The 27,368-nt window shown below is 36.5% G+C and overlaps 1 long non-coding RNA gene across 1 annotated transcript in view; it reads left to right on the top strand.

The window, feature by feature from the left end:
* LOC103102528 (uncharacterized) overlaps positions 1 to 27,368 on the top strand; it is a 56,548-nt gene that overhangs the window by 23,903 nt on the left and 5,277 nt on the right. The gene's annotated exons all lie outside the window — the stretch shown is intronic.

The raw sequence follows: 27,368 nt of genomic DNA on the forward strand, positions 1-27,368 counted from the left end.
TACCAGGGCCATATTTAAGTAGATTGGTTCTTAGGCAACAGACACAATCTGCTGCTAGGACCATGCCCTTTTCAAAACCAAATCTTTCTACCTTGGTCATACCCAGTAGAACTTTTGTTCTAATGGTGTAACCCATCAAGAACATGACATTATCTCCAAATTACAGTGAGCATTATAGTAAGAGTTCTGCAGAATATTTATGCTCTCTGAACCATAATTGTCTCACTAGAAACTGTGGTTGAATTGTGTGTAAGCTCAATCTTAGATCTAATAATACCATCTCACAGGTGTGTCTATTGTGTGTGTTTGTGTGTAACTCTCCAAATAGATATTATATTTAACTCATCTAAGGTCCTATTCATCTTCTTAACTTATTTTTAATTTATTTTTTGGTTAAATTTATCTAGTTCTGAGAAGGGAAAAACAGAAGTCTCCTGCTATTATTATTATTTTGTTATCTATTTTCATCTGTATCTCATTTATTTTTTCCTTTAAAATTCTGGATGCTGTAACACTTGATACAAACAGGTCCAATACTGATAATGCCATATAATCCATAGTACACTCTCCCCTCCAACATAATGTAGTTAACTTGCTCATTTCTTTCAATTATATTCATTTTAGCCTCAGCTATGTGAGAGATTATGACTATTATCCCTGTCTTCTCTGGATCAGGTCAGGTATAATATATTCTGCTCAAACCCCTCACTTTTACTTTATGTTTGTCTCTCATTTTCAGTTTGTTTTTTGTAAACAATACATCCTCAGGTCCTAGTTTTGGATGCTTTCTTTTCTTCCCATGTGTGACTTCATTCCATTTATACTCAATATAATGGTTATTAGCAGTACATTTCCATGTACTACATTCCTCCTCAATCTTGGTCCCCCTTTTTTCTATCTTTTCACCATATCCCTTCTTAGAGGTCCAATTTCCTTTGACTAATATCTTTCTAATTCACATTCCTTCTCAAAAATCCTCCCTTATGCTCTTCTCTTGCCCTCTTTGTACTAAATTATTACTCTTTTCCAAAAGTCCTTCCCTTGTTCCTTCCCCCTTGCCTTTAATTCTTATAAAATCCTCCTTTCCAAAAATCCTTTCTTTATCCATACAACCATATATTTATACTTCTTGATAACAGTGAAATTCTAACAATCTCTCCCCTATTTTCTTCTAAAAGTCCCTCCCCTTTTCCTCAATTTACCTCTCTATCTCTTGATATGTATTCCTAAGTATCCCTCCTTCCCTCCTTGGATTATTTATCCCCTTGCCCTCCTTCCTCTTAACCCAATCATCCTTCTCTTATTCCCTTAGTTGCCCAGACCTTCCCTTATCCCATCCTCCTTCCTTTCTGTTTCTCTGTAGAAGATTTTTACCCTTGTAATTGAGAATGTTTTTCTCCCTTTATCCTAGGTCTGATGAGAGTTGGGTTCTAGTACTATCAGCAATCCATTCCCTCTTCTCCTTCTCTGTGGCTATTCCTCCACTCATTTTTCCTCCATATGAGATAATAATTCCATTTTACCTATTACTCCTGGTCTATTCCACATTCATTTTGGTTCACTCCATTATATTCACCCCAACCTTGAGTCTTCCAATCCATACATGCCCCTTCAAAACACTCAGGCAATGACACCATTTCCAGGGCCCATGAATGACATTTTCTCATACAGGAATCAAACACTATAATCTTTTGGGTTGCTTATGATTAGATTTTGATTATCTTTGTATGTTTCTTATAGATCAAATTTTCTGTTGAGTTTGGGTTTTTCCTTAGGAATAGTTGAATCTCCTTTAGTGTATTAAAGTATCAATTTTTTACATTGTATAATTATGTTCATCTATGCAGAATATTTTATTTTTAGTTGTAAGCCCAGTTCTTTTGTTCTACAAATACTGTGTGATAACATGTTTCCTATTCTCTTCTATTATTTTTTAAATTTTGCTTTATTATTAATTGTTTTCTTAGGAAATCATTAGATTCCTCTTGTCTTATTCTACTTCTTAATATATTATTTTCTTCTATGAGTTTTTGGACATCATTTTTTCTACTTGTGTGGTATCTCTTTCATGATTTTCTTACATTACTCTTACTTTTTTTAAAAACTAATTTTCCATCCATTTCTTTCATTTGGTCTTTGAGCCCCTTTTTTGAGCTTGTGGCCATTTATTGTATTTCTTTGCTATTTTTGAAGTAGATGTTTTACCTCACTGTTCACTGAGTATGAGCCATGGTCTTCTCTGTTTCCATAATAGATATCAACAGTTGAGTTCTTTCTTCTTTGCTTGTTCATTCTTATGTACTTATTTTTTTTTTAAAGGAGTGGTCAGGCCAATAGATTTAACTATTGGCTTTTTGCTAAAGTCCAAAGTTCCTCATATGTTGGAATGTTGCCTAAGGTTTCAGAATTTTTTAAAGCTGTTTTTTTTTTTCTGAGTACTATTTAGTTATTCTATTTTTTTATAGTCCAGGGTCAGAGTAATACTGGTCCTCTACTGAAATTCCAGTCTGTGATTGACCTCAGATGCTCCAACCAGAGCCTGGGAATAGTTTTGTCATTGGAACTGTAAGCAGACAGTCCATCTTCCTCCTGTGGCAGCAGCCAGGGACTCCAATTTACTGGGAATGATCACAGCTGACAAGGACCCCAGTCCCTCAGCAACCACACTCACTAATGTTCATGCCTTTCTCATTTCTCCTCTCCTATTGCCATAGCCATAGGCCAGGATAGAACAAATATCTAGTCTACATTTCTTGGACCTTCAAAGTCCCTGGTTCATTAGCAGCAAGTTTTGAGTTTCTGTCCTTAGGACCTAGCTCCTGCAGACTCTGTGGTATCCTCTCCTTCATTACCAAGCTATGGACCAGTGGTAGTGTCTGGAGCTGAGGTCACAGCAGACACAAATACTCCCAAGGCCCTCAGTCTGCAAATTTAAGTGGGATCCTATGCAAGATCTGGGGCTAAGGATACAAGTCAAGGTTTCTCCCCAGGGATTATTTTGTTGAATTCACTCTTTTTTGCTCTATTCCTGCCCCCAGGGCCTGTATTGATGGAAGTGAGGTTAGGGAAGTCAGAAACCTTCCTCCCTAATTATCCTTGGCTATTCAGGTTCACTCTTGACTCTTGTAAGTTTTTGCCACTTTTTGCATTGGTAATTTGGAGTTATTTTTGGTAGTTTTGGTGAGATAGTAAGAGGGTGAAGAAGCTTTATACTCTGCTCTTTCATCTTCCCCTTCAAAGATTCTTGGTATTTTTTAATTGATGAAATATACTTTTTTCATTTAAGACTATATGAAAACCATTGCCAAGAATAGTTCAATTGAGTCAGTATAATCTATGCATCTTCATTAAAGTGTAAAACACCCAATCTGAAAAAAATGTCTCTATAGATTTTTCTTGAAAGATGAAAGAGTTTTCAGCAGATTTGATAATGGCCAGGATAAAAAGGCATGATCTGGTCCAGGGTTACCTATCAGCTGGGTTCCTAGCTCTCTTTCTCCATCTCTCTTTATATCTCTGTCAGTCTTTTTTTTTCCCTCTATCTTTCTTTGTATTTTTGTGTCTCTGTGCCTATCTTTTTCTCACTCCACAGTCTCTGTCCCTCACTATCTCTCTCTGTCTTTGTCTCATTCACTTTCTATATTCCTCTCTCCACCTCCCTCTGTCCATCTTTCTCTCGGTCTCTGTCACTGTCTTTTCTAATTTCTGTATTTCTTTCTGTGTTTCTGTGTCTATTTCTATTTCCTCACTGCCTTGGTCCCTCTGTGTCTATCTCTTCCTTTGTCTCTCTCAGTATTTATGTTGCTCTTTCCCTCCCTCCATCCTTTCTTCCCCTCACCCCTCTCTATCTCTCTTTTTCTCTCACTATAGTTCTTGGTTTTACTCTCTCTACCTATCTGTCTCAGTCTGCTCTCCCCTACTATAGTTCAATATTTCTAGATTTAAATTGTAGTTAGGTCTAATTCAATCCAGCAAAATTATAGGGTTAGAAATTTATAGATGGAAGGGACATTTGGCTACCCCACCCATTTTATAGATGAGGAAACTATAATCTAGAAGTGTGAAGTAACCAGCTAAAAATCATATAGAGAGTAAATGGAAGAGCAGAGACTTGAAGCTATAATCCTTTTGCTCCACATCTATACTGCTTCCTTCATGGCATTGCCATGTGTATGAGTTTTCAATTTTCATTAGTCTGCCAGGGGCAAATCTCTTTCTACCTAGCATATTAAAATCACTAGAATTCTAGCCTATAAACATGGGGGAATGTCAAGGATGGAGTCATGAAGTCAGAAGATCTGAATTAGGATGTTGCCTTTGATCCCAATTATTGGCTTCTGTAATTCTGAGTAAGTTTTTGAGCTTATCTAGGATTCAGTTTTCTCACCTATAAAATGGGTGGAGTTGATTGGAGAATCTAATTTCCAAGAATCTTTTTACCTTCATAGTTAGACTGGAATAAAATATACCCAACCACTTTTGAGATTTGCCTATTGGCATTGCCAAATGGCTTTACAATCCACCCTTCAGTGAGGAAGCCTCCTGTTTACATGGTAGTTTTGGACCCTCTATTTTACTACTGGATAACTTAGGAATATGTATATTTGTAAAACAAAATATATCTTTAATAAAGTTTCTCTCTTGTTGCCTTCCTAAAATGTGATACCTTGTACAGCCACTTGATTCATGGCCTACTCTTAGATCCAGCTCACATGGAAATTTTCCTGCTTGACAATGGGACACCCCAGGACCTCTTCTTGGGGTCTTTTTTTAAAAAGCTCCCTGTCTGACCTGGATACAGTGCAGACATGTCAGAAAGAAGGGATGTTCTAAATGACTGGCTCAGGTACTTTCTGCTCACAGACTGATTATTTGACCCTCAGACCTCTTGTCTGAATCAATGTCTCCTCTTCTTAGGAGGGTCAGTGCTTCTGCTGACTGTCAAGCCTCAGGACCTGGTGTCAAAGCTTGTTACCTACTGCAGGGCTCCTAATGCTATTAGCAAGGAAAGAACGAAGCTCCCAAATAGCCTTTACATCGATCCCAATGTCAGGACACTGAGCACCTCTTTCCTGCTCAGCTTTTCTTTTCTTTTTTTCCTACACCCTCTATTTTCTTCCTCATACAAGTTCTTTGTCTTTATATTTCAACTCAGTTTAATTCAGTCCAAGGAATATAACTTGAAAAACTACTCTGAACTCCCGCTTGTGTTAAATGTGGGGATCAACAAATGAAAGATCTGATGTTCATTCACAGTATAGTTAGGAAGACACACACACATACATACATGCACAAAAGAGCTGAGGGGACAATAGACAGCATGTGGTCAACTCTCAGCATGTTGTGAATCAGCTGATCTTGCATTTCAGAGAATAAGTATTATGAGTCAGGAAAAGGAATAGCTCAAAACAGGTCCAAATATTTAAGGAAGAATTCCCAGAGTAGGTGGAATTTGAATTGAACCTTGAAGGATCAGTAGAAATTGGAAAGAAGGAGGAGAGAGGTGAAGATATGTAAGGAAGAGAGAGAATGTTGTACGGTGCAACAAGTTGTAGTGGTTAAGAACACTGGATTTGGAGAAAAAAAATATTGGTTAGCATCTTATCCCTTTCATTTACTACCTGTGTGAACTTGGACAAGTCAGGTAACAGTCTTGAATGAGTTTCTTCATTTGTAAAATAGAATAGTTGAACTAGATGACCCATAAGGTCATCTTCCAGCTCCAAATGCCATTAAATTGTATGAATTTAAGTACAGACTAGATGATTATAGTATTTTAGTATAATCCCCAAAGGCAGACTCGCATGCGTTTGGTAGGATTTCACACTAATACTGGATCTTTCTCAGTCTTTTTCACTTTAGGGGATGAAGGGGTGGGCTGGGTAGTTATAAAAGCCCAGACATTTGTTTCTCAGGTGGCTGTGAAAACAGGAAGATGAGGGGAATGTCACTCACTCTCCTCCAGGCTCATGGCATTCTGTAATGGAATCACAATCTCTTCAGCATTGATGTAAAAATCAATGAATAGATGTTTAACAGACCAGCAGTAATTCTTCACGGATGTCTCTGCTGGACTGACAACTTTGGCAATGGAAAGACAGACTCACTCTGTGCAGAAGAAGGATCTGAAAGAAATAAGAGAAGTCCAGGCCAAGGAGGAATATTTTACATAATGAAGGAGCCTTTCTTTTGTGACCTCTGCGGGGGGCTGGGGGAGGTGACCAGGGTTTTAGGATTCTGCTTAAGAGGTGGCGGGCACCTTTGCTTTCTTTTGTTTGAATCCCCTTCTCATCTACCCATTATTATGAGGAAGAGAAGGATATCATTTCCTAAGTTATCCAGTAGTAAAATGGAGGGCCCAAAACTACCATGGAAACAGGAGGCTTCCTCACTGAAGGGTGGATTGTAAAGTCATTTGGCAAGGCCAGTAGGCAAATCTCAAAAGTGGTTGAAGATGATTTCCTTCTGTTGAACAGCCACATGGGAATGGGTGTTCTACAATGAGAGACCATCATATTGGGCCATCCAGGGTTTATAACAATAAAGGAATTGCAGTTCTATGCAAAGAGTCCTGGATTTTGTTTGACTCCCAGTCCAGCCACTTACCTGTGGGACTCCGGGCAAAGCTCTTAAACTCTCTGCATTCTAGTTTTTTAAACTGTAAAACTGAAGAGATTGGACTATGTGGCCCTATATAAGGTAGTTAAGTGTTAAATAAGTAGTTCATTATACTATCTTCTTTGCCACTTTCTTCCTTCAACCTTTACTTTGTGTCTTATTTATGTCAACATTCATTTTATTGTGAACCTAACACATCCATAATACGAACATTTCAATATGCAAGGAACAATTAAGAGGATTTTGTAAGAAATTATGGACTCCTATTATATATGTATGCATATATAATATATATGTGTATATAGGTATATACATATGCTCATATGATTGAAGAAGGTAGTAACTAACTTCCTATATTCATGGCCTTTTCTGCATTTCTGTTTCTTGCTTTTTAATTAAAATGCAATTTATGTTCTTTTATTGCCTATTTAATCATTATTCACCTACCCACCACTTTTTCCTCCTCTTTGGTCACTGGATTTCTGATCAAAGATATAATCTATTGTGATTCTCTAATTCTTAAGAAGGAATCTCAGATGCCATCGGGTTTACATAACCACAAGAAGCTCTTTTACCGTATAGTATCTCTGACTAACGCCAAGCAGGATTTCATGGTTGCTTTCAAAGCCTTGGAACTCACAATATTTTAAGGCAGATAATTATTTTCAAACATTTTTAATTCTCAGAAAATGTGTTCTTATATTTATCCCAGATCTCGCTCCCTATTTCCAATTCTGCCATAGGAAGTGATGCAAAGGATGTTTAACCCTCTTGTATAAGATGTAAAACATGTTTTCTCTCTTTTTATCTTTATTCAAATACTTTCCACCATCTTTCTACCCCTGAGTTTGTGGATTTTCATGCGAGTTGACCTTTTCTTGCTCTATACTGCTGCTTCTTTGCTGGTCCTTCTAATAGACCAGCTTTTCTTGAACAACATTTTTACCTTTTTAATTGTTATATTCCAGTCATGTCTCAAAAACACTTCCATAATGTTTTATTAAATTGACATAATTAAAAAAAGCAAGTTGAAAACAAGGCCAAAATTTTTATTTTTATTTTAAATTTTAATCATCCTTTAATCTGAAAGAAATGCCTTTTGGATTATCTACTTTTGTAGATGATCTAGACTAGAGTGGCGTCCAATGGGTTGAACTCCATTTGAATTAATCAGTTTCATAAGGCCATGGTTACTAGTAGTAAGATAAACTGTGCATCTCTCTGCTCAATTAGTAGAGCTTTAGATTTCAGAAAGTGGCTCTGGGGCGAGCCTATTCCTCTTATATTCTGCAGTGGCATTGATTTAGCTCTCCTTTAAATTTCCCTGACAAATGGAGACCCAATCTTGCCTTGAATACTTCTAAGTGAAGGTGATTTTGCCTCCTCCCTAAGCACTTTGTTTCTAGATTCTTAACTATTCTAACAGTTCCAAAGTTTTTCCTAATAATTAACCTAAATTCTCCCTCTGTTGCCTCTGAAGCCCCATTAGCTCTTGCTCTGTCCTTGTTGACTAATGAGAATAATTGGTCTCTGTCCTTTTTATAGCCTTGCCCTTATATATTTGTAGACAGCGACTGTGTCTCCCATCAGCCCTTGACCAGGGAAGTGTGTCAGCAGGACGGTTGTGTGGGGACTAGGGAAGCCCAGAACAGGGACAGGAGTGGAGTCTCTGTGACCTCTGGCCTTGGCATGACAGTGATGAAGGGATGTTCTGGGGCTTGAGCAACAAGCTTCTGAAAGGAATAGAGTCCCTGAACTGGGCTACGAATCATTCACTATATATATATATATATATATATATATATATGTCAAATTGAAATGATAAGGAGCTTACTTAAGGAACCTGAAGTGTTTGACTAGAAAACTAGTTCAGATATCTTTATCTTGTTGCATATAAAAAAGTTGAGGCCCAGAAAAGTGAAGCGATTTACCTAAGGTTACCCTAATTTAGTGGCAGACTGGGATCATAGCCAATCCTGAGGTCAGCTATACTTTCCTTCACAACCTAACTTTCTAGAAGGGATCTCCAGTAGGGACAGCCCTTTCCCATTTTTTTTTCCTTCACTAAGAAATAGTGTTTTACTGGTCAAAGAGCAGCTGGTCTATGCAAAGCTTTTTGAAAGAAAATTATTTTTACACGCTTTTATAAAAATAATTTCCATATTCTCTCCCTACCACCAGCCCCCACCATCCATTGTGAAGGTGAGGAGTATGATATTAATTACACATATAAAATCATACAAAATCTATTTCCATGTTAGCCTTGTCACAAAAATATGGCAGTGTTTTTCAAACTGTATTATGATATTCTGAGAGTCAGCAAGAAGCTTGATCCGAATCAGAAAGGGGTCATTTGGCAAGCTGAGATAGGTTTTATGTATTTTTCCTAAATTATTTTAATTTATATAAAGATATCATTTCTGAATGTATTTCCTTTCTCTTCTCCTATGCCCAAATTGTATTTGGACTTTCATTCACCTATAGTGGTACATTTGATCTCAAGTTCAACCAAGGACGTTGCTAGCAAGGATACAGTACAAGTGTTCCTCCTGCCCAAAGGCAGGTATTTTATTACATTTACTTCACTGTGACCAGAATAGGGAAAGAAATCAAAAGGGGAGTCAGAACTTGATTGGAAACTCTACAACCTCACTACTTTGATATTTTTTGCTGTCAGATCTAGAAGGATTGTGGTCACTTGTTGACCATCTTCTCTCCCGCAGTGCCTGAGAGGCTCTACACATAGAAACCATTTGCTAACTGACTGTAAAATGTAGATTGAATGAATTTTGTGTTTGACTTCTTACTTTAAGATGACTTCTCAGTTATAAACCAATGAACATTTTACTATATTTAATATTTGCCTTCTAAAAGTTACTAAATTTTTGCTGCCACAGGAGACCCATAATTATGTTTGGAAAAAATATATGTATTATATATATTATATAATGGAAATAAAAATATATTACAGATAAATATATATTGTTATTCACTTATGTATGTATAACTTCCATGAATTCATTAAGTTTTTAAAGTTTCTTATCTATAGAATCTCTAGTTTTGGCCCTGGGGTGTCATTGTGGGCACTTGCCATAGGTTTGACAACCTACCCTCGCTTGGCATATCCAACATAGTCTTCATTTCAGATTAAATAATAATAATAACAACAATAGCAACAGACATTTATATATTACAATTTCAAGGTCTCCAAGACATTTCATAAATATTGTCTCATTTGATCCAACCATCTGTCATTTTTTCATTTTGTGGATGGTTCTTCATTGCCTCCAGAATCATATCTGAATGCGTTAGCTAAGCATTCAAAGCCTTCTTTAATTTGCCTAAAGATTTTCTTTGTCGTCTTATATGATGGTGAACCTAAACACATGCTCACTACTCCAGCTAGGGAGGAGTTCAGAATACAAGGATTTCATGGGCTGGTGGAATGTTATTTTGATCATGGAGAGCTTTTTGTTGTACTATTATTCAAATCAGCCCATTGGCAGTTACTTACCATGCTCATGTAAAGGACTCGGTCCTCATTCTTTGATTGGAAACCCAGAAATGTCAAATCAAGCATTCTAAGAGCAAGTATCCTGCTCTTTGTTCCTTTCATGCTAGCAACTAGCTAATCTAATAAACTAATCCATGTTTTGCTTTGAGCTGGTGGGAGGGAGCCTGGGAAAGCCCCAAACACCTCCTCCTTTCCTAGGTAGTGGTTTAACTTAGCTTTATGCCTCTTTGAAAGTTTTGGTCTTAAATTAGGCTACGAATCAGTAGCTGGTGTTTTGCCTCAGGGACAAGATTTCTTGGCCTGTCTGACATTTGTGACAGAGGGAAACTTTGGAGTTACAGCTGCTTATCATTCATGACCTGTCATCCAGGATTAGAACCACTGCTTAAGACTAAGCAAGTGACATGTTATAATAACTTAGGATGGAGCTCCCCATAAATCAGAAGTCAGAGCTGGTCACCAGCCTGAGGCCTCACTCTGTCCTCTTGTGACACATGTCCACACCACTTGGGGGAAGGTCAAGCTACCAGCCATGTCTGCCCAGTGAAAGTCAATTCACCCATCTCATTACCATGGATGTGGCCCAGAGTGTGTGTGATGAAGGAACAGAGGAGGGGGCTGTGGGGAAAGTGAGCAAGGGCTTTGGTAATTGGCAACGTAACAGGCAACCTTGTAGCTCAGCTCCAGAGTTCAAACCTAACGAGGATGTGTAATGAGTGAAGGTTGCTCCTCTCTGGCATCTAATTAGAAATGACTAGAATCATAAAATTGTAGAATAATAGAATGTCAGAATTGGAAAGGACCTTAGAGGTCATCTGGTTTACCTTCTCACCTAATTCGCAAAAGCTCTGAATAGCATCCCTGGTCATTCAGCTTCTGCATAAACACTTCCTGTGGTAGGGAGCTCACTACCACAAAAAGCCTGTGTTATTACTTTTAGAAAAGTCCAGCATCAGATAGATCAGCAGCCAAACTGTTATCATCCACAACAGCCATATGGCTCTCAAGAAAAATCCAGCCTGTCTCATTCTCCCCTTCTATCTGATCTGATATTTCCATCATTAAAAGTTTTCCTTTAGAGCAGACAAGAAAACTGGGTTCCCTGTTAAAATGAATCAATGAAATATTTATTAAATTCCTACTCTCTTTAAGACCCAGAGGCAGTGTAGAAAAGTGTATAGAGTCGTGACCCTGGAGTCAGAATGGAGTCTCTCCTTTTTCTGATACTGGTTATGTGAGCCTCAACAAGTCACTTAACCTCTCAATGCTTTTGGCAATTTTGTAAGACCATAGATTCCAGAGATACTGCTGTATTGGTAGAAGAATGTCCTCCTTGGAAGCTCCCTATGCCACTTAGAAATCGGTGGTACTTCTTTGTTTTCTAGTATCAGAAAAAGGTAAAATAAACCCAAATAAATCAGAAATATCAATACCTGATCTATTGTTAATGCTTCAATGAAGGTGGTAGTGACAACTAAAGCAAGCAAACCACAAATTCTCATGTACTAGACTAGATAGGAAAGCTTGCATTATGTGCCAGTACTATAAAGATAAGTAAGGGTTGACCATCATTTTTGTTAGTACATGGTTGTGGAGACTTCCTGTACCAATGCAATTTGGTACCATCTCTGCAACTTTTGGTTTATGAAAATTGTCTCGTGCTCTAAAGGGTTAAGAGACTTGGTCATGAAGGTCACATATTCCAAAAGTGGGACCTGAATCCAGTTATTTCTGGATTCAAAGTTAACTTTCTATGCATTACTGTATACTCTACAAAATTGGAAACATATCTTAGAGTTATAAACAAGGGCTTCATTTTTTTATTTTTGCTAGTCTGACTTTCAAGTTACAGAAACTTTTCCAAAATGGTTCAAGGAAATTGGGGGGAAGGGAGATATCCCTAGCCCTAGCTTAGGCAAAATAAAACAAAACTAAGGAATCACTAAAATCTGAAGAGAAAAATGTTGAGGACTCAAGTAGTCATTAAAATTATCACTTAATAGAAACTCCTGTATTTTTGTGTGAAAATAAATGATGAAAAAGTAAACAACACCTTTTTTAAATGGTTTGGAAAAGGAGATGGGATTTGGACTGAGATTTCTAAAAGTACTTTTTAGAAATTGATAGCATAAATCTAAAAACAGTCCAACTATAAAAAAGAGAAACCCTTCAAATTTGCATTTACTACAATTATCATGAAAGATTGTTTTCTTCCATAACATTTATGGAAAGTGGAAAAACTTTTCAAGATTTGTATGATACAATATACATGATAGTGATTAACAACATAATAACCATACAAAGAAAGGCTGCACTATCAAGGAATATTACTTAGCACAGGAGTCAAACACCGTTATGACAGAAATAACTCAAGAATGTTATTGGATATTACAGAAAGTCATTATATCAACATTTAAATGTTATAGATAAAATAAAGTTTAAATCCCTTATGCCCTAATTAAAGGCAACATGAAATAAACAATAGCCCTTATGAGGGAGAATATAGGAAAAATCCAGGTCATCTCTATGGTTATAAGACATCCCACAGAACAAAAAATATAAGTTATATCCAATGAGAGATAGAAAACTTGAGTATCATTTTTATATTAAGCAATATATTATTCAATAATAATGAAGTAATGAACTGTAGTTTCTCTTCAAACCTGAAATGTCAGAAAAGATCTATAATCATTGGCTTAAACTCTTAACATCAACACATGGATTATTATCAAAATACTTTACCATTTCCTCACTAATGAAAGTCTGATTTCATAACTTTAACAGAAAATATCACATATCTACTACCAGAAGATGAAGACAGTAGTAATTCCTCCAAATATTCTGTATTTTCACAAGATATTTATAGCTTGTTCATCTAAATAAAATCTACAAGACCTTGTAAAAATACATTTATTAAGGAGCCAAAAGGATATGCCAAAAAGTCCAGGGCTAAAAAAAGAGAAACTTATTATTGATTTTGCAATTACTGAATAATCTTCCTGGAAATGAAAAATAAAAAAAGATTTATCCTCTATTGTTTATAACAAACCTTTTATTCAGTTCTGTACTCATGGCTTATTCATGACCTGGAAATATGCAAAATACACTAAGGTAGATTGAGAATATTAACATGGAAAGCTATTCACTAAATGGTGACACCAATTCAGTGAAGTAAAAAGCATAAAGTCTCATATAAAGTATGACCTTTTCCAGGGAGATAGATTAAGCTCATTAAATTTCTACCTAGTCTTAAATCTACTCATCTCTCCCAAATAAAGTTAAGCATGACTTTCAAGTTTAAGGATGTTAAAAACAAACCACATTGTTAATCACCAACTGTACATTGGTCTAACTAGAAAAAAAAATACTATAAATGCCTCATTAATCTCATGGAATCAGCCTCCACCAATATCAAGCTGTTTTGACTATATAAAAGTAAAAAGAAAAAAAGAAAACAGCATGCCAAAGAAAGTCGAAATTGAAGATTTTAAGCATGAATCTAGATGTTAGACTTAACCAATGGATGAAGTTGACATTTACAAATGCTTTGTTCTCCTTCAGGCATGAAAAACTAACATAAAAATATGAAGGTAAAGGCTTTAGTGTATCTGAATATGTTAAGATATTTTGCAGATCCTGATATCAAATTTGAATGGGAACAATGTTTAAGGCAATCAAAACCTATGTAATGCTAATTATATTTTACAGATCCAGACCTACAACATTATACCAGGACAAACATGAAAAAATGTCCCTAGAAATCCTTAAGAAATTAACAAACACAGGGCACATTATCTTAAGGAAACTATAGAAAGATCAATATTTTACTCCCTGGAAAGGAGGAAGACAATTCATAGATATTCTGAGAGCACTTAATATACACGTTAAATATATGCATAAGTGCATTTCAAACAGGAAAAATCATTTCACTGAATAGAATTAAGACTGACAAGAAATAGAAGATTGTTTCTTCTGGATAGAGAATGTGACATTGCTCAGTAATAAGTCTAGAGTCTATAGGGTGTCTGTACGAAATGTCTTCAAGAACTCAGCCACCAATATTCAAACAAAATAACAAAGATGCAACTTTATTTATTTGAATAGAGAGATTTAAGATGGCAATTCAGGTCCAAGTCAATGGCACAAGAAAATACAGAATAGGCACTCAAGGAAAGTAAATATATTTATTTAAAATTTTGTTGGAAACAGTAAAAAGTTGTACAACACATTATAAGCTATAAAAGTTATCAATTACAGAACCTCGAGCAAGATTTTTATCTTTTGGTTAAACCAGAAACTTGCTCTTTCATGAACTAGAAGATCAAATTTTTTTAGAAATCATTCAATAAACAATTGGAAGTAGACAATTATGTACTATTTGGCTCAGCCTCTTATTTAGAATCACTTAGTTATAAAAATACTAATTTCTCTCATCCCTAATGACCTTTGATTCTTTTTGTAAATGATAATTGTATTCATGTGTATGAATATGTTGTTTCAACTAAAAAAATGTAAGTTTCTTAAAGGCAAATAGAATTCCATTTTTGTCTTTTTATTTTTAATGCCTTCTACTTAGTTCCTGGTACATGGCAGACATATATGATATGCCAATTGATTATCAATTTGGATTATATCTTTGATATAAAGTCAACTTTATATTTCAAAATCAATTGCACAAATGCAAAGTGGGGGGATGAATAATTGCACACATGCTTTATTTATAGTTTACAAAATACTTTCCTCAAAATAATTATGTGAAGATAAGTGGTGTGAACTTTTTATACCTATTTTACTGAGGAGGAAACTAGGTCCTGATATTAAGAGACTTCATTAAGACCATTTTGCTAGTATATGGTAGAATCTGATTATAAGCTAAGTTCTATTTCTAGTAAATTGTTCTTTTATACATCAGGCAGATAAACAAAAGACAAAAAGAAAAGTGGTAGTGAGATATTCAGTTCTCGGTATGGCTGTCTTCTTTGACAGAAAACACCCCAGCACCTGGTGAGAAAATCTATCAATGAAGTTCCTTTATCCCCAATCTTATTGTTAATCCTTCCCTTTTCTCCTTCCTAGATGGATTCCCTTAGGAAAATCAGAAATCAAATATGGCACTTGAAAATTATGTTAGGCAAGTCACTTTAACTTCTATTTTTCTCAGTTTCTTCAATTGTAAAATGGACACAATAACAGTACCAACTCTTAGGGTTGTGGTAAGGATCATACAGATAATATTTGTGAGGCATTTAACCCAGTGTTCATAGGCAGTATATAAATCCTTATTTGTTCCAAGCTACTATTTCCATTATTTGACCTGAGAAAAATTACGTTAGAAGTTCATCTTGTACCCTTACTTTGCCTCTTTCTAAATGTCCCCTCTGAGAAAAATGCTTGACTTATAAACCTTATTTCTGAATGTGGAATGGAAGGCTTTGCCCCATTTAATTTTTTTAATTTTTAAAAATTATTTTGTTTTATTTTTTACCAATTACATGTAATAATGAATTTCCACATAAATTTTCCCAAGATATATGATTGAACTTATCTCCTTCCCTCCCTTTCCTTTCCCCTCTCAGTGCTAGCAGGAGATTCAATCTAGGTTATACTTGTATTATCATGCAAAACATATATCTATATTGTTAATTTTTTGTAAGCGAATAATCTTATAAAACCAAAACCCCAAAGCATAAACCCAAGTAAAGAAGTGATAAAATCATATTTTTCCCTCCTTTAAAGGAAGAAGAAGCTTTGCATAAAGCCTACAGTGCTGGCTTGAAAATGATGACTCTTAGGGTAAAAAATCTCCAAATCCTACATACCAATGATGTGATCCGTGGCCCATTATTTAACCTTTTCATGTTCAGTTACCTCTCTAAGACTCTACATTGCACAACAGGTGCTGATCAGGATTAGCATAAGGAATCTACTCACCAGCAATTCCCTATAACAGAGGTATGAAACACCTGCCCAAATGAGGTCCACAATGATCCAAAAACTGCCTAACCATATTACAATATAATAGGAAAATATTTAAGAAAATAAATAAAATGTAGATAACATATGTGTGGTTTTCAAAGTCAATATGAAGCCCAGGGATTCTTATGTAGGGCTTAGTGGTGCCCATTTGTGTATGACTCTAACAGTGCTGTCCTATGACAATGAAATCACAAGTCAAACAAGGTACCAATAACCATTTATTAAGAGATTACTGTGTTTCTGGTGCTGTACTAAGTACTAATGATGTAAAGAAAAAAGAAAAGGGGAAAGAAAATCTCAGACATCAGTGGTTGGGAAGGAGAATTTCTTGGATAGGGGGACTTTTCAGGCCTCTGTGATCTCATTAGTTATTTATTCTGTTCATAGCTGGCACCAGTCCTATCTAGATGAAATCTATTATAATTTTTTGTTCAATTTCCCTATTCGAATCTCCACAGTACAGAGATGTTTCTATGTTATATCCCTGGACCTTCCTTTATGGTGATTCCCAGTTGGGACAATCTCATGCTGAGGTACAGATATCAAACATGTATTTTTACTTTCCCTCTACCCATCCTTCCCATCCTCCTACCACCTTCTCTCCCTCCCCAATACCTGTCTAAAAATTTTCACTGACAGGAAATAGGTGATAAGCTCTTTCTCTCTTCTACTGAAGTCCCTGCCCTAGGACTCAGTGTTTGAAGGCAGCAAGAAACATGAATTGAGTCACTGATTAGGTAGGCTCTTTCTATACTTTGTCTTGGTTGGATTCCCAAACTCCTTTATTTATATCTGAATTATTAGAAGATGAATGCTGGCCATCACAAGACATAATGAGATTCAGAGAATAAAAATCAAATGCTTCAAGTCAAAGGAAATCAGAGTCAGGCAGAATGGTCCTCAGAGAGGAGAACAAAAGAGATAAGGACAAAGAAAAAGGAAAGCGAGAGTGAAGAAAAGGTAGGATAACAGAGTAGAGAAAAGAGAGAAAGGCATTAGATGAGCATGAGCAATAATGGAAGTGTCACTCACTATGAGTCTCCCCTCATCAGAGCCCCAGTGCTTTCAAGAGAGGTATATGAGGATAATCCCTGCCAAGAGCTCTCACTAAATTCTATGGGCAAGAAGTTCTCTGGAGTCAAATGGAAACTGTTATTCTAATTCCCTATGACTCCACTCACTATTTTTGTAAATGTTTGAACACAAGTCCCCCTTCCTGGATGTCTCTCCCTTAAGTGTGGTGGTTCTCCCATTAGATTATACGCTCCTTGAGGTCAGGTGCTGTCTTTGCTTTTATATTTATACACATTCATTTATTTATTTATTCATGCAACTACCCTCAATCTATACTTCTGCAACTAGCTAGAGATCTATCTCTTTTGGAAGCCTGGAACTTCCATCCAGTTGGCAAAGTACTTAATGTTTTCATGTGTATGACTCATGTTTCCTGTCTTAGACTCTAAACTCACTGAAGGCAGGAATGGATTCTATTTTTCCTGTATGCTCTATTATATTTGGGACAGGGCTGGAATCACAACAGGCACTCAATGGATTACTTGTTGAGAGACATGAAACAATAAGTAATAATGTATCATAGAATATAATCATGCTTGTGATTTGTGGTCATGACTGTCATGGTTGTAAGAGGTCACTGGAAGATCAGGAAAAATCATTTGGTCCTGGAGTATTCATGGGTATATTTCACGGTAGTAGAAAAACACGAATTTAATCTTTCAGAATGTGTAGGATTGATAGAGCTAGAAAATAGTAGAAGAAGCAGTCTGAATGAGGAATTATCTAATTTATTCTAAGATAGGTAGAGAAGGAATACTTTGGGATTTACTAGATTGGAGTGGAAAAAAAAAATCTTGGATGTCTGGCTATTGGCAGATGTTCCCAGTGAAGGAAGAAATGTGAACCAGGGGAGTGAACTGCATTGACCTTGTTTTCTTTGCTTAGATCTTATTGTTTGTTCTTGCTCAACTCATTTGCACACCAATCAGAGAAAATCTGAATGGTGTGGAGTTTAAACCTTAATTTCTATACATTTCTTGTAGCACTTTTTGTCAGACTTTAAAATGTATTTGTGCAATCACAGATTTCCTTTAAGAGATCACAATTAATTAGTTGCCTGGAAACTGGAGACTTTGTATTAGTACAAAATGCAATTAGTCATTTAAGTAGAATGAATCTGAACTTAGAGGCTTTTTATCTGGTTTTGTTGACTGTTGATTTAATCTTGTTAGTTATCCTCATAGTCCTAGAAGTTATGCACTAAGATGGTTCAGATGCCCTTCTTCAGGGAGAAACTTTCTAGTCACCATACCTTAGTATGCAGACAGAGAGAATCAATAGAAGGCCCTCAAAAGCTCAAGTTAAGTTGAAGGTAAATATTTGGGGGTCAAATTTGTTTGGGGTTTGAAAGGTACAATAGATAAGTTAAATGGGATGGTTTACTAAAATGGGTAACATACATATTCCAAAAAGAGTTGGTACACAGTAATGAATGGTTAGAACCATGGATTTCTCAAATTTCCTCAAAGCAGAAATGAGGAGTACCATGGGGATCTGAAGTTTGGATGGTGGATGAAGATGAGTAATTCAGAAAAGTATTGAATTGACTCAGTGTATACACAGTGATTTTTCTTATGGAAAATTCATCACCTGTTATAGTTTTCTCTCAGCTTCTGTTTGTCTGTCCACTTCCTCTTTTCTTTCCATCTCTCTCTCTGTGTCTCTGTCTCTCTCTGTCTCTCTCCCTCCCTTCCTTTCTCGTCTTTGCTACATCTCCTATCAAATTGCTCATTTTTGTTTAAGTAGCTACCTAACACAACAAAGGAACAATTCTAAACCAGTTCCAGATCAGAACAACCCCAATTCAAGCTCTGCCTCAGTCACTACCTATGTGATCTTGGGCAAATTATTTTCTGGGTCTGTTTACTCATCTGTTAAATGGACTAAATGAACCATAAGGTTCATTCTGTTTTTCAATATCTAATCCTGTTCCTGCCTTGGTGACAGATTCCTGGTTTGGATGAGCAGTGTTTCTTTTATGGGGTAGCTATTCACTCAAACTTTCTAAGTAAAGATGTTTACTGTCATGGCAGCATAAAAAGAGTGGATAAAAAATATGGGATGTGTTCTCCCATAAATAAACACAGCATTAGGGAGAAGAATGGGAAAAAAAAAACATTAGAAGATACTAGTAGTAAAACACATATTTCATGTATGAAACACAGGTGGCCAAGGCAGAACATGCATCTAGTGCCTTGATTTCCTCTCTGATGCTGCTTCTCCTTGGGTGCAGTATCTTTGATGGGTTCAGGCCCAGGACAAAACATAGGCATTCCTTTGTTCCTCTTTGAAGCATCAGCAAGATGGTAGTGAAAGAGTAAACATCTTTTGTGAACAAAGCAATGAAGAAAGTAGTGTATCAGGTCTTTAAAAAAAAATCTTCCCTCCTCCTCTCCTCCCAGCTTGTATTCTTGTAGTTCTTAGGGCATCTTTCCTGGGGGCACTACTAAAAGCCTTTCTTTTGATCATCCTTTATTCAAAGGCACTGTCTCCTTCATTTTCCTTTTTATGGAAAAGGTCCCAACCAGTTAATAATTCACCAAGGGGCTCTACCTATAGTTATCAGTCCATCTGCAACATGTTCTGGAATCGATTTCCTCAGCTCAAGCCTGTGCAGTGTTCCCTTAAATACACCACGATCTACAGCTTGATCTGCTGATCCCTATCTGTCATATTAACACATCCTATGATTTCCACCATTCTTTCCCCAGTGGCAGTGCAGGACCAGCAGAGGTGAATCAGCAATGCCATCTTCAGTCACCTTGGGGTTCCTCTTCTGGTTTGAGTTTCACAAGGTTGGGATGTAGCTCTTAGTATTTGCTATAGATGAGACTAGCTGCCACTAATACCCAGGGCCTGACCTTGTGAAAATTGTGAATCTCTCCCCAGATACTTCCAGATGACTAGTGCCCCTATGCCAATACCAGGATACTCAGGACACTGTTATTTTGACCCCAGAAAGACTTACCCACTTTTTCTTTTCTCCCAGTATTTCTTACCATTCCTTCTTCCTTGTCTTCACATGAAAATCAGTATTTTATCCTTTCAGAATCTTCAGAGTAACTAGCTAGCAAATCTGTGATAAATTCATGCTAAGCCTCTAATGACTTTGCTACCCCGTATAATGACACTTTAAAAAAGCAACATTTTAAAATTAAATTAATTTCTTTTTTTTTTTTACCAATTACATGTACTAACAAATTTTCTAAAGTTATATGATTCTGATTGTCTCCCTTCCTTCTTCCCTCCCTCTTCTTGGAGCTGGCAAGCAATTCAATCTGTTCTATACATATATTATATGACGATACTTTGAAAGATGACTCAATCAAGTATTACCTTATGCCAAAAGAATTACTCTGAAGGGGAAAAATTGCCACCACTATGGCAGGCTTATGAAAAATCCACTAAGGAATTGAAAGAAGGGCAAGTCATTCCATGTGGACAAGGCTTACCTTTCAAGTACCTCTGGTTAAGGATTGAAAGAAAATCAATATTGATCTGAGTTTCTATTAGATGGAGGAATTCTAGAAGTACAGCTGAAATGAGAAGCATTCTGATTTCAGATCACCATCTGCCAAATATGGGGTAAACTTGGTTAGTTGTGGTTCTTAATACTCAAAAAGGACCTAAATTACATCACTATTCATGTCTTTTGACCTTCATTTGAATTGGATTTAAATGAAGGATAGATGTGTAGTCTTCTCCTCTCTCTTCCAGAGTTATTGAAGTCCAGTGACAAGAGAAAGTAAAGATGACTGTTGTTGGCCCCAGATGCAGTAGATGACCTTGTCTTCTTCAGTGTCTAATCAAGCACTAAGCACTCCATAGCACCTGCTTTAGCCACTTTCATGGTCATTGGAACAAAATGTTCTCATTTGCCCCTTCTTTGGGGTGGGGGAGTCTTCACATGCCTGGGGTGTATACTCCCTTCACAGATGGGTTTGAAGCTTGTTATTCACCCTCAACCTGGTTTAGTCTATCTGCTGAGACAATTTTACAAGATGTGGCTGCTGGTCATGGTCCAGCTTTTTGGAACCACATGTGAGAATTGGGCGACAAGAGGACACAAAGGAGGAGAGTAACCCTAAAAAGGACTTGGCAAGCTTTCACTCTACAAGTTGAATACCCAACAAAATCCAGTAAACTTGGTCTCAATCAAAGGAAAGTTAAATGCATATTAAATGTAAAGTATACTCTGCAGGCAGAGCACCATGTTTAGAAACTGGTGGAGAAACAAAGCTTATATAAGGTAGGGTTCCTCTTATCATCATCATATTATAATAATAATAGCTAATATTTATATATTACTTATGTGCTAGGCACTATATTAAGTGCTTTACAATCATTTCATCCACATAACAACCTTAGGAAAGAAGTGCTATTATTACTCTCATTTTATAGATGAGGAAATGAGGCAAATAGATGTTAAGAACCTTGCCCTGGGTCACATAACTAAGGAGTGTCAGAGGCTGTATCTCAACTTAGATTGCCCTGCCTCCACCCCTGGCATTTAGGTTGACTTAGGCACCTCCTTGCTGCCCTATCATGCAGATAACAATCTGGAATAAGAAAAAAGAAAAACACATATAGATCTAATCCAAAAATGATAACCATATTTTGACATTTCAAAACAAAGAAAAAAGGAAAATAATTCTATAGAGATAGAAGTATTAAGAAAGTCTAGGAGATAGGATAGAAGTCATAGGAGATTTGGTTCAATTCATAATATTTTCTTAAGTACTTACTATTATTAAGACATGGGCACATAGACCAAAAATAACACAGTTCCTGCCCTTGAGGAGCTTGTATTCTATGAAAGACCCCTAGATAAATATAAAATACATACACATGTAAGTACATAGATTAATATAAGATAATTTAAAGTGTGATAGCAGTCAAGAAGAGATCCAAACAAAGTGCTCTGGCAATATTTGATAAGGAAGATTACAGATTTTAGCTTGAAGGAAGAAGAGAAGACTTTAGGGAGGAGATAGTACACAAAAGACTGTGTTCATGCATTTTGAAATAAGAATTTCTTCTATATATTATAGAGAAAGGAAGCCTAGAGATCATTTACTCTACTTCATTTATTTTACACATAAAGAAACTAAGGCTGTAGCATCTCAGATAATCCTTGAAGGGAAAAAAAAAGGATTCTTAAAGTTATAGATGAAGAGAAAGTGCAATTCATGTGTGGGTAACAGCCTCTATACATAGATCAAAACAGAAGGCTAAAGTTATTGTTTGATCAAGAGTCAATTTTCAAAGTATAAATATCCTTGATAAAGGGTGGAACCCTAAGCCAAATTTAAGAGGTAGCTAAAATTTCCCTATTTATCTGTGGTGCAAAGTATATGAAATAAAATTAAAGAAATATGGCTGAAAAAGGAGGGTGGACATTCTGGAAGGCAATTTGGAACTATGCCCAAAGGGCACTAAAAGACTGTCTGCCCTTTGATCCAGCCATAGCACTGCTGGGCTTGTACCCCAAAGAGATAATAAGGAAAAAAGACTTGTACAAGAATATTCATAGCTGCGCTCTTTGTGGTGGCAAAAAATTGGAAAATGAGGGGATGCCCTTCAATTGGGAAATGGCTGAACAAATTGTGGTATATGTTGGTGATGGAATACTATTGTGCTAAAAGGAATAATAAAGTGGAGGAATTCCATGGGAACTGGAATGACCTCCAGGAATTGATGCAGAGTGAAAGGAGCAGAACCAGGAGAACACTGTACACAGAGACTGATGCACTTTGGTAAATTCAAATGTAATGGACTTCTCTACTAGCAGCAATGCAATGATCTAGAACTATTTGGAGGGACATATAAGAAAGAACACTATCCACATCCATATCCAGAGGAAGAACTGTGGGAGAAGAAAAACAACCAGTTGATCACATGGGTCGCGATGGGGCTATGACTGGGAAAGTGGACTCTAAAAGATCACCCTAATGCAAATACTAATAATAAGGAAATGGGTCTTGATCAATGGCACATGTTAAACCCAGTGGAATTGTGCATCACATATGGGAGGGAAGTGCGGGGAGGGGAAGGAAGGAACATGAGTCTTGTAACCATGGAAATTTATTCTAAATCATCTAATTAAATAAAATTTAAAAAGAAAAAAAAAGAAAAGGGAGGTTGGAGCAAGACTACAGAGGACCTTAAATACCTGGCTAAGAAATTTGTGTTTTATCCTATAAGCAGTAAAGAACCACTGAATTTTTTTTTTTTTTGTTAGGAAGCTATGGTCAGAGATATACTTTAGGAAGCTCAGGAGAAGGTCATCATCAGTTAGGGAAGAACAATAATAGTAATAGATGCCCTTTATGTATTGTTTGAAGGTTTACAAAGTGCTATATAGTATTTCATTTGATCTCAATAACTGAAAAGTAAGGATGATTGTTTCTCCCATCAAACAAGTGAGTAAAAAAAATGAGATACAGAGATTTTAAATGATTTCTTATCATCACACCTGGTCAGGGGTAAGATTTGACCTCTTCAGTGGAGGAGGATGAATAACTTTCTAATTAAGACATCATTATTGATTGAATTAATTGGTGTTTCTTAATCTGGAAAGTTAGGGATATATAATGTAGCTGTCTTTAAGTATTTGGGGGTCTATTGTATGGAAATAAAATCAGACTGGCTCTTCTTGGCTCAGAAGTCAGAACCAGAAACATGTCATCTTTGATGACATTCTAAAGGTTCAGAACCATTTCCCAAGTATCCTCAATTTCCCTAAATAGCAGGGAGTCTACAATTATGCTCTCAGGATAGAACTGTTTGTGTAGGTGAAGTGCATTTTCATATGAATGACTGAAGGCACTGTAGAGTAATGCTGTTATGCAGAGAATCAACATACTCTCTACATCAAATTCAATTAGTAAACAATAATTTATTAAGTACCTACTATGCTCTGTGCATGCTACCCAATTCTGGAGATAGAAACTTTGATTTCATTGGTATAGAACAAGAATTCTACTCTTCATTTTCTCCCTGTTTACTAGCTACTTCCTATACTTCCTCACTAGATCCATCCATCCCTACTTATCATGGATAAACTACTTAAGCTCATCTCTAATTAGAGCCTCCACTGCCTTTGTTCTCATTTTCTTTACTTCTTTGCTTTCAATCTTCTGATCACATCATTTAATAGTTACCAGTGATCCCGAAATCACCACATCTAACACCCACACCCACACATACCCATATACACCCTTTTTGACCTCTCTGCAGACACTGACAGTAATGTTCTTCCCTTCTCTTTGATACTCACTCATTTTTTAAGTTTCATGACATTCTTCTCTGGTTTTGTTCCTACTATCTGAAGGTTCCTTCCAAGTCTTCTTTGCCACATCTTCATCTAAGACATGCTTACAGAGTATATCCAAATCCCTGGTCCTAGGATGACTTCTATACAATTTTGCTGGTTGACCTCATCAGCTTTCTTGGATTCAACTAACTTTATGCTGATGATTCTCATATCCACTTATCTAGCCTTCAACTGTCTCCTGAACATCTAGGCTTGTAACACAGAAGACCATATTTGTAGGATAATGAAAGGATTGTGAGTACTTGGGAGATAGTGGGATATAAATATATACAAGAAATAAGGTAAATTATGGATTTCTTTGAAAGTCAAAGTGAGAAATTTTCATTTAATCTAATAGGAGGGTACCCTTTACAATTTATTGATCAAATCAGTATTACAATGACATAACAGTGATTTCAGCTCTGAATTATTTAATGGTATAAGGCATTTCATTTCTAAATAGGCAAAACAATGCAAAAAAAAGTTATCTGGGTCATTCAGTCTGAGAAACTTGTCTCTCTATGGGTCTGAGTGATTTCTTCTTGCTATCTACATATATCCTGTCCACTTGTTGATGGCTTTGCTCTCTTCCCCATATCTATACATAGTTGTGGAAATCCCCTGAGGATCAATCCACTATACTTCTCTTGCAAGCCCTATTTCTTCTTTATTTTTAACTTTTTATTAATTTTTCAATATTTTATTATGTATTTAGTAACCACCACCACAGACAAAAAGCATTTAAATAATTGATGCACAAAAATTATGTTCAAAACCACAACTTTACACTGTTTACAATTTGTCTAGCATATGTAAATTAAATATGTGTTAATATAAATATTCTCTGCTTTCGAATTCTATTAAGGTTTGTTTTACTTTGATACTTTTTCCTTTGATTTTGTGGCTATTTCTAAAAATGAAACCATGGTATATATTAGTCTTATTCTTTTCTCTTTTCATTTTTTCACATATTGTTTTGAGTTTCTGTACTTAAGACCTGGCTCCTGCAGACTCTGTGGCATCTTCTCCTTCAAGCCTAAACTGTAGTATAATGTTAATCTCTTGAGCTTAGGCCATAGCAGATGCAGCTACTCCCAGGGCCCTAAACCTACAGATTTCAGTGATATCACTGGGGATGGGTGGGGGAGGGGGGAGGGTGGACAAGCTCTAGGACTCAGAATACAAGATGAGGTTGCCAATCCTGCTCCCAGGAACTAGTTTGTTGAGTTCACTCTGTTTCCTCTGTTCTTGCCCTCAGGGACTGTGGTGATGGGACTTAGACCAGGGAAGTCAGAAAACTTCCTCCCTAATTATCTCTAGCTGTTCAGCTTCACTCCCAATTCCTGTCTGTTTTTGTCACTTTTAGTATTGTTTCTGTGAAGTTATTTTGGGAGGGTATTAGGAAGGTGAGGAAGCTTCATGGTCTCACTCTGCCATCTTTCCACAATGCATCTGTCCTATTTTTTTTTTTTTTTGTTTGGCTGGTGACAGGGCCTATCTGAGCCAAGATCCCTGCCTCCCTCTCCCCCTACATGCCTTTCCTTTTTCTCTCTTAGAAATTCTTATAAAATTTAGTTTAAAATACACTAAACCAAACCTACATAGGAATTGATCATTTAATTTTTGATTACTCAGCAGATTTTTCACTTATGTAAGTCTCTCTACCTTTACCCCACCTTAGTCTTAAATTTGATGAAGGCAGGTGTCATTTCTTTTCTTACATATTCTATAACACTGAGGACATAACAGGCTCTCAGCAAATAATTTTTACTTGATTGAATAAAAAAACCTTACTTCTTTGAACCAAAAATTGTTCTATGAACAGGAATCACACATTTTAGGTAGGTAATGTAGGTAAATAGCAGTTTATATAATCAAAGTGAGGGACCAGGTTAGGAAAGTATGGTACCTACCTTGAAATACAAGATGAAGCTAGAAGTCAATGTTTATAGTGAAACCAAATATCTGCAACAGGGTTAACAGTCTAATATGTGTGTATACATGTTTAGAGTTACAAAGGGATAAAGAATAGATATGGATACTGTGACAGAGGCTGGCACATAAGAAAAGTACCAGGCTGCAGATTCTATGAGACTGATCACCTCTATGGGGAGGGGCCCCAAGGGATTTAATTCTTGAGGAGGAGGAGAATTTGGCTGATAGAGGAGTTGGTCTCTCAGTTGGGAGAAGCTGAAGAGAGAAGGTGAGTCACCCTGGGTTTGACCCCTTGGCCACAGTTCAGATTCAGGGCAACAGGAGCTGAAGTAAAGTCAGACAGAGATTTAAAATATCTTTCTCGGGTTTCCTCTTCAATTATCTTTCAGTTGGGCAATGTTAGGGGGAAAGATTTCCAGTCGCAGACAGGAAAAAGTGAGTAACCCTCAGGAGAAAGTCTTTTTCAACCTTCTCTCTTCAGCTTCTCCTGACTGAGAGACCAACTCCTCTACCAGCCAGTCTTCTCCTCCTCAGGATTCCAATCCCTTTGGGCCCTTCCCCCATCGAAATGATCAGTTTCACACACTCTTCAGCCTGGTACTTTTCTCATGTGCCAGCCTCTGTCACAATACAAAGAAACAACAGCAAAAGCCCATTAGATAGACCAATGTTCATGTTGGAACGTTTGTCAAAAGAGTCAAATAAGTGGTGATTTTTTGGAAAAGAAATAGGTTCAGAATCCAAGCAAACAAAATAAATGTAAGTAATCAAGATGACTAGTTAAAGTGATATTGTGGCACATAATATTTCCACTTGTAGTTCGGAGTTTAATTGTTTTCTTTTAGATGAGGAGGTTATTGCTGAAAGAGGTGGTTACAGTGTTGAAAGAAAACCAAGCATATAGCTTCTAAAATATATTATTATAATTTAAAAACT

The sequence above is a fragment of the Monodelphis domestica genome, chromosome 3 (genome assembly GCF_027887165.1).
Source record: "Monodelphis domestica isolate mMonDom1 chromosome 3, mMonDom1.pri, whole genome shotgun sequence".
Lineage (NCBI taxonomy): Eukaryota > Metazoa > Chordata > Mammalia > Didelphimorphia > Didelphidae > Monodelphis > Monodelphis domestica.